Below are 9,156 nucleotides of genomic sequence, written 5' to 3'. Positions count from 1 at the left end.
CACGCCTATGTATTAAGCCTAAATTATACTTGTTTTCTCAATGTAATTACGAACTTTAGAACGTCTCAATTGTATGCAGTAAGTTTTAGTTTTTTCTCAATTCAATATACGAGGTCATAATACGATGATGTGACTTTCAAAAATGATGTACAACTTAACAAAATCACATCAATAAATGAGTGTCATGTCAGCATATGTATCGAATTGAGAAAAAATGGAACTTTCTACATACAATTGAGACGTTTTAAAATTCGTGATTATATTAAAAAAACAGTTATAGTTTATTATTTTAATTAACATTACCCCATAATTTAATTATTTAAATATATAGCGAGTCATATAAGTATCACTCATGTGCTGTCACGATCCAAATTATTGAGTCGAGACTGGCGCTGGGGAATGGGAATGATAGTTTTGAAACCCGTAGCAAGCCTAAAATTTACTAAAAAAAATCACAAAAATCAATCATACACTAACCTTACAAACGGAAGCATTTAAATAAACATACATTTATATACACTAGTAAAATCATACAACTTCCTTTGGACCTATCGTTTCCGTACCCCATACGTACTAGCCCGACATATATACTAGTATCAAGATCACATCACGAGTATCTACCTCCGTGATATAAAACAAGCTTATCATAGCCACCAAAATATATATACAATGACATCAACTGTCAACAACATAAAGATCATATTGCTGTACTAGGCCACGATAAAAAATTTATTAATTTATTTTAAAATTAATAATTTTTTGGATGAATTATTTTTACTAGGAGAAGTTAGAAGAAGATTGATATGTTTACTACTTCCTCCGTCCATTTTTAGTTGTCACTTTAGGCTATATTGGTAAGATTAAAAAAGTGCTTCTTTTATGTTAAATTAGAAACATAAAGATCAGTATAACCTTATTTATAAACTCCACTATTGAAAAAATTAGTTTTAAAAATAGAGTTATTAATCCGTTATTGGATGATTTAACTTTGAAAATTGAACTACCATTTAATTAAGTGATTTAATAAGAAGGTCAAATTTGGATACTATTGTAAAAATCGCATAGAAATCCTTAAGTGACAACTATTAATAGACAAATATATTTGACTAAAGCGACAGTTAAAAATGGACAAAGGGAGTCATAAATTTAACTTCTATTACAATTTTATTTCCTCTTTGATTGCTTTGTAGTTGCTATTTAGTTGCTTTTTGATTTCTCCTCTTTTAATTTTTAATTATTTTTTAGAGAAAATAACATGTTTATTAACTTCACGCTGGTATTTTACTCAATTAGCCACTTCTCTAATTTATTACACTTCCTAATCAATTTTTCATTACTCTCGTTGACTCAATTTTTATATTTATTACTTTTCCTAATCAAGGTTTATCACCGCACACGTGTACAGCTGGGTTTATGTTGTGCAGCTCCAAGATTGCATGCTTAAACGGTAATGTCCCTTCCCCGCTACTTCTCTTCTCCGTTTTATAAGCCCTATTCTTCCAATTAATTTCACATTTCTTCTCAAATCAATTGCATGACTGGTCAGTTATTCCCATTATCTTTGTTATTTGAAAACTGTACATGTTATTCTATAAATAGCTCACAATGGATATTACTCGCTCTGGTCCTGTCAATATTAATCAAGTTCCTGTAAAAAAAACTCCAATAAAGAGGAAAATAGTGAAGAAGGCTAAGAAAGTTGAAGCTCAGGCTAGCGATGGTGTTGCTGTTGATGTTAAACTGAAAAGCAAGGTTGGTGATGGTGCTGTTTCTAAGAAAAGGCGCGTTGACTTGGAGGAACAAACAAAATGTTATTATTAGGGATCCTGATGTGGTAGTTAAGGTATTTTGTGTTTATTTTGATTTTTTTCTGTTTTTTTAGGGTTATAGGGTTTTTTTTACACCTTCTATGATGTTAATTATTGTGTCTTTTTCATGTATCGTTGTATTTTCTGAGTTTTCATTAATGTTTATGTTGTTAGTTTTATGTTTTAGGGTTTATAAATATGTATTTTGATTTTGGGTTTTAAGGTTATGTATATATAATGTAGCTGATTCTGTTTTAAATATTATAAATGTATCTGTTGTTTGATTTTTCTATGTTATGTCTAAATGATTTATCTATTTTTGTTTTTAATATCATAAATGTATGTGTTGTTTGATTTTTCTATGTTATGTATATATCATGTATCTATGTCTGTCTTTATTGATATTTTTGTTCTTTTTATATTTGTAGAATTGGGACTATTTGTTACCTGATGAGGATCACTATAGTTGCAAAGCCATTGTTTATTTGAGTTACCAAATTATTGACAATATTAAGAATACACTGTCTGATACATAGTTAAAGCTTATTGGTGAGACATTTCTTGGTCAGTTTTTGAATTTGAAGCCTCTATGTAACCAGCCGCAGTTATTACATACGCTATTATTGCGTGAGTTGATACATCCAAATGGCAGTGAATTATGGTTTAACATTTCTGGTTATAGGTTGAGGTTTAGCATAGAAGAGTTTGCTCTAATTATGGGGCTGAACTGCCATGGCGATTGCAACACTTTGTATACTACACCTCAAAATACGTTGGTCGCAAGGTATTTTGCTAACTGCCCCACGGCGCGAGATGGCTTGAAATAATATGTAGAATTTTTATATCTATGATGTAATATACAGTTTCTTAGTATTTTGGGAATGTTTACTTTTCGAAATCTGTATTTATTTACTTGTCATTTTTTAGGTTTTTGTGTATCACAGATGTATCTCATTTTTTATAATTTTTATATGTGTTGAAAATGTATTTTTTATGTATATCTTATATACATAAAAAAGATAATAAGTACATATAACTTACATTACATAGTAAGCATTTGTAATCATAAATTGAATATAATTGAAACTTTATCTTAAAAAAAAGAGAAAAATCTATTTTATCAAACAACTATAAGATATGTATTCGAAAAATATCAAACAGAAAAAAAAAAAAACAATGTATCAAAAAGCTATCAGAAATGTATCTAAAACGTATCAAACAAGTTTGGGCATATTTCTGCATGTTTTCCGATTATGACTATCTTGTCCAAATTTGCCACATTTGCCAGGTTTTTTCCAGCGACCTTTGTATCTTTGCTTTTCGGGTCTTCCCGTTCTTGTTTTATGTTGTGGTGGTAACACGATTACGTCTTTTACGCTTTGTGGTATAATCCATGCCTCTTCTTTGTCTATTGGAAAAACAGTCTCATCGTATGTTGCTAACATGCTTTCTTTGGTGTAGTACTTTGAACAGTATTGATATGGATCCAAGTTCATCTCATTTAGAATTGCAAGAGCGTGTTGGCATGGTAGTTCATCAATCTCAAACTTTTTACAAGTGCATTTCTTTCTTGCATTTTGACTGTATATTTATCTCCATTATCTATCACTGTGTAGATCTGATTTGTAGATGGCTTTACCTGAAAACATGCAGAACATAGCAAATACATTTTAAATACATAAAAGATACAGCTGTGCTACAAACTGTATGCATGGCAGAGTCATTCTTAACACAAAACTGACCATGGATAAAATTTTGAGTTAGATATTCATACTTAGATTTTGAGTGATTTGACACAATTATATGAAAGTATTTTTTTCATAATATGATGTCAATATTATGGTTGTATTGATGGCAATATTCCTATGCGTATATGAGTATTCTTGTTGAAGGTCATGTAGGTGCATAAGAAGAGTTCATATAGGTAGAGGTGGACACGGTTCATAACTGGGTCGCGGTTCAACAAATTATGTAACCGGCCCGGACACGTCTAAGTGACGGTTTCATGCCGGTTCGGAACCGGACGGTTCCGGTTCCGGGTTATTGGTGGTTCAAAAGAATTAAAATTTAATTATTAAAAATTAAAAAAATTAATTTAAAAATAAAATAACAGGCATTGATAATATTTAAAAAAAATCAAATTTTTTAATTATTATGTTAACAAAAAAATAACTAAAATAAATTTTAATTAAATAACATTAAAATAATACATACATACATACATACATACATATAATATATTAATGTATTTATTTAGTTTATTATTAAGATCATATTATTATCTAATAAAATATATTAATATATATATAATTTAATATTAGTATATAGTTAGTAAATACAATATAATAAAACTAATGTATATAGATATATAAATATAAAATAATATATATATATATATATATATATATATATATATATATATATATATATTAATAACGGGTTCGACCCTTAAATCGCCGGTTCCGGATCGGAACCGCCGGTTCACTGTTCAAAAAAATTGAACCGGCCCAGACCCGTCTAACTAACGGTTCCGGGCTGAGTTTAGTACGGTTCCGAGTTTGACCGGTTCCGGGCCGGGTTTGACTGGGCCGGTTCCAGGCCGGTTTAAGGGCTGACCCGACCCATGGCCATGGCCAGCTCTGGTGATAGGGAGCTCTCTTGCATGTAAGATTGCTGCATTTAATGACTCGGCTAGGTTAGAGGTCATTATTTTGTAACTGTTGGTGTAGGAGTGATACTTTGACCATCTTGCATCACCAAGACCTTGAAGATACGGGTTTATTCTTGCATCTAACTTGTCCAACTCTTTCATGTGATAATTAAATTCATTCTCTGTATATGCTTTTGCCGCTGCGAAGAAGGGTTCTTTGAGTTTCTTTGTATTTTTCTTGAAATGTGTCTTTAAGTTGGTAAGAAGGTGAAACATGAATAATCCGTGTGTAGCTTCGGGATAAACCTTTTGTACAGCTGATTTAATACTCAGATGTCTATCTGATACAAAGCATATACCTTCCCTTGTGCCAAATGTTGCTCTGATTTGAGTGATAAAATATTCTCATGATTCGTCATTTTCTGAATCTACAACAGAAAATGCAAGAGGAAATAGTTTTCCAACTGTATCTTGGGCTGTTGCAACAAGAAGTGTGCCACCATATGCCGCTTTTACAAATGTGCCATCAAAAACAATTACCGGTTTACAATGTTTCCAACCTTTAATAGAAGCTTTTAATGCAGTAAAAGCATACAAAAAAGTTTGGTCTGGTCTCACCTGCACACATTTGATTGAAAAAATGGATATAGAACAGAGTTTATAAAATACACATAAATGATACATAAAAAACTAGAAAACAGATTTTATATGATATACATAAATGATACATAATAGAGTTAGAGAACAGATTTGTCTCACCTGAATGTCTATTGCAGATTCTGGATTTGTAGTCAAGGGTTTATACAAAAAAGTGGGCAGAAGTTTGTATGACTCGGAAGGGTTTCCTCTTATCATTTCGAGTGCCTTATCTTTTGACCTCCATGCCATCATATAGTTGACTTTGATTCCTCTTAAAATTTCCAAATCATTCTTTATGTCAACGGGAGTGTATGTTGATTTTACATTTAAATACCTGAATTTGATGGATTCTGTAATGTGTGATGATGTAGCTTGTCTCTGAATACTGAATCTTTTCTCTATTGGACATATGTGCTTCATGTTGAGTTTTCTAACTATAAACTGATTTGTACTTCCATTACTTGATGCTTGCAGATACCAATCACATGTAACATTGATACATCTAACTAACATTCTAGTTGTAGAAGATCTTATAACCTTCTGATGATAATGATGACTGAGTGAATGTACTTGCAAACATTTTTGAAGAACAAATTTATCTTTCAAGGATTGTCCAACTGTAAACTCAATATCTTCTACTCGTGCATATACTGTTTGTTGACTTACCTCTTCTATTTCCTATTCTTTTTCTTTCTGATTAATGTTTTCCATAGTGTCTTTTACCAAAATCTGACTGTACGATCTTATTTCAGTAAATGTATCAACATCATCTGCATGATATATCTTAGATGTATCCTAGTCCATTATATATTTTGGCAGATTGTTATTGTAGCTAGAATATGATATACTTGTGGAAATATTTGTACTCTGCTTATGTAACTGAGTACTTGAATTCAACCTTCTGTTTTTCTTAATCAAATTTCAGTCCTTCTGCTATTAGTTTCAGTAGATTTAAATATGTTGAATCTTGTGGTATCATGATTCTAATAACTTCAAATTCATCATAACTATTTGTCTCTACCCATCTCCCACTATGTTGTACCATAACAAGCAGAGACTCCATCTAGATTCAACATAGATACATCAAGGAGACATGAACACATTTTATTTATAAACTGTCTAATTCAAAAAACATATTTGATACATAAAACTGATTTGGAATAGTTTATTTAAAAATATTTTCATATAGAAAACTGATTTGATTTGATTTTATACATCATACTGATTGATAAACTATTTAATTCAAAAATCATATTTAATACATATAACTGATGTAGAACAAATTTGATACATAAAATTGACTTATAACAGATTTGATACAAAAAACTGGTTTATAACAGATTTGATAACACATTTCCATTTAGAAAATTGATTTGAAAATAGAGATGAATCTGTGACAGAGATCGAAATAAAAGAACAGATATAGATTTGATGCATAGAAATAAAAGAACATATAGAGAATTGTACCTTTTTGTGAAGCTGGTAATGGTTCAATCCAAATCTCTTCAAACAATTCGCATCACAGTTTTTGAAATCTAGTTTTTGAATCTTGTATCAAATCTGTATTTTGATTTTTTATTTGTATCAGTTTTTTACAAAGTAAAAATGGAAGAAATTGAGAGCTTGGAGAAGACGAAATCACGTTGTTAGCTGAAAGATTTATTTTCCTTTTTCTGTTACAATGAGCTTGGTGATGTGGCGCGCACTGATTGGCTGTTCATATCTAAATTACCGTGTTTTCTGTTTTTAAAATAGGCAGTCATATGCTTCCACATGTCTCTATGTAATTGGATAGCTAGTAAATGTAAACTTTTAGCTGATTTTGTTATGAATGTAAATTTTTTGGGTTTGGACTATTTGAATAATATTTGAACTATTTTGGAATATTTTTGTTTTTTTCTCTATTTTCTAATTGCTCCTTAATTAATTTTTAATAGCTTTATGGTTATTTTTTATTGTTTTTTATTGCTCGCTCTTTAGTTGTTTAAATACTATATTTTTAATTGCTTTTTTATACCTTTTTAGTTGATTATTGATTTCTCTTTAGTTGCTTATTAGTTACTTTTTAGTTGTTATTATTTTAATTATTTTATTTGACTTTCATTTTAGTTGCTCTTAAGTTATTAATTGCATTATTTTATTATAAATAAAAACAGTACATCTTTCATAATTTTTTGATAATTAAGATAACTAAATAAATATATTTAACTTTATTTGTCAAACTCGATTCATAAAGTAATAAAATTTACGTCCAACTTATATATATAATAATTTAATCTGTTATACAACATAATAATGTAGTTATTGGCTATACTAAATTTAAATAAAAAACATAAAAGAATAAATATGAAATAATTTTATTTAACAATAATTAAATTATATAAAAATTAAATTTTATATTATGTAGAAAAACGGTTATATATATATATATTTGATACCATAAGAGACGATTCTAGGATCTGGGGTACTTGATCATCGTGAAGAGAGGATTAGGGAAGAAAATAAAATATAAAAATGACATAAAATAAAAATAAGCTTACATGGTAATATCGGGCGGTATAACCGACCACTTAATTGCAGAAATATAAAATACAATATGAACAAGGAAAGGAGGAGAAGAAAATATAAAGGGAGAGAGAAAAAGTAGAAATTTTCTAATCTTGAAAAAATTTGGTGTGTCTTCTTTTGAAAAAGAGGGTCCTTTTTATAGGGAAATTGGAGTGCATACTGTAGCATGAATAGTACTTTGTCTGCCACAAGATTCATGTAGTTGAATAGTACTCTATCTGCCACACTACTGTAGCATGAATAGTACTTTGTCGGCCACGAGATTCTTGTAGATGAATAATACTCTGTGTGCCACATTATTGCTGATTTTACTCATACCGCGAACAAGGAAGAGCTGTCCGAAATATTGTCGAGGAATAATACATTTTTTTTATTATTATTTTTTAATACACCTTAATTTTTGCATGGACTGCCCAAATGGGTTTTCGGTCCATCAGGTTTTTATTTATTTTTATATATACCTTAATTTTTGCATGGGGTGCCCAAGAACAGGTTTTCAGTCCATCAGGTATTTTATTTAAACATACAAATGACTTCATAAGCCTTTATTTTTTACAGGATTTTACAATACTAACGGGAAGATCATGAAACAGTCGTCTTCGTTATCTTCTGCTAGGTTGAACGTTGGTTCTGAAGATGCTGCAGAATTTGATAAAGATGATGATGCTTTGGATGATTCCTGAATAGTTTGAAGAAGTTCCTTCATAATTCTGAAGTATTATTCTTCCGTTTTTGCTGATGCCAAAAGTGCGCTTGCTCTAGATTTTTGAACTAAAAAATGTGTATGCTCTGGATTTGAAACGAGGAATTGACTTCTTTTTAACTATTTCTCCATTTTCGGTTTTAGGAGTTTTTGTGGAACCTTGAAAGAACTCCACCACTTGACTTTAAATCTTCTTTGGATAGTAAGATTTTCCAATTCAGTGCCCACGTCTAAGTACCATTGAGTTACCCATGGGACGAAGAATTTTGCAGAAAAAAAACACAGTGGAGCAAGTCTTTTCTCTACATCAGAAGGTTAAAGTGAGTTTTCTAAAGTTGGAAAGATTCCTGGACTTCGGGTATTAAGATATCGGTAACTGAACCATAATATTTCCACCATTATGAAAACCATGAGAAAAACAAGGCTGGGTTAATATGGTCATTAAAATAAAATAACCATGTATGAGTATTTTTATTATTTTGGATCAAGAAATCATTGAACCAGGCTTGTTGGTAATCCCAGTAGGAAATTTTTTTGCAGCGGTTTAGGGAGGTTTTAAAGTTTATTGGAAATGACTTTGGCTTAGCAAGCTCTTGTCCCCAATCAGAAGGATTTAGGATTTTTAGAATTTTACAGGTAGAGTATGAAGGCTCTGGTTGATTTCCTGTGTAGTAGAAGTGTTTAAACTCTACTGACTCAGTTATTTCAAGAATACTCTGGTAATATTCTTTTATTTTGGATAAATCCCTAGGTTTGTATAAGACCAATTTTTTCCAAACATTTTTTGT

Source organism: Mercurialis annua, linkage group LG2 (genome assembly GCF_937616625.2).
Source record: "Mercurialis annua linkage group LG2, ddMerAnnu1.2, whole genome shotgun sequence".
Taxonomy (NCBI): Eukaryota; Viridiplantae; Streptophyta; class Magnoliopsida; order Malpighiales; family Euphorbiaceae; genus Mercurialis; species Mercurialis annua.
The sequence above is the reverse complement of the archived record's forward strand: the minus strand, read 5'-3'. Positions refer to the sequence as shown.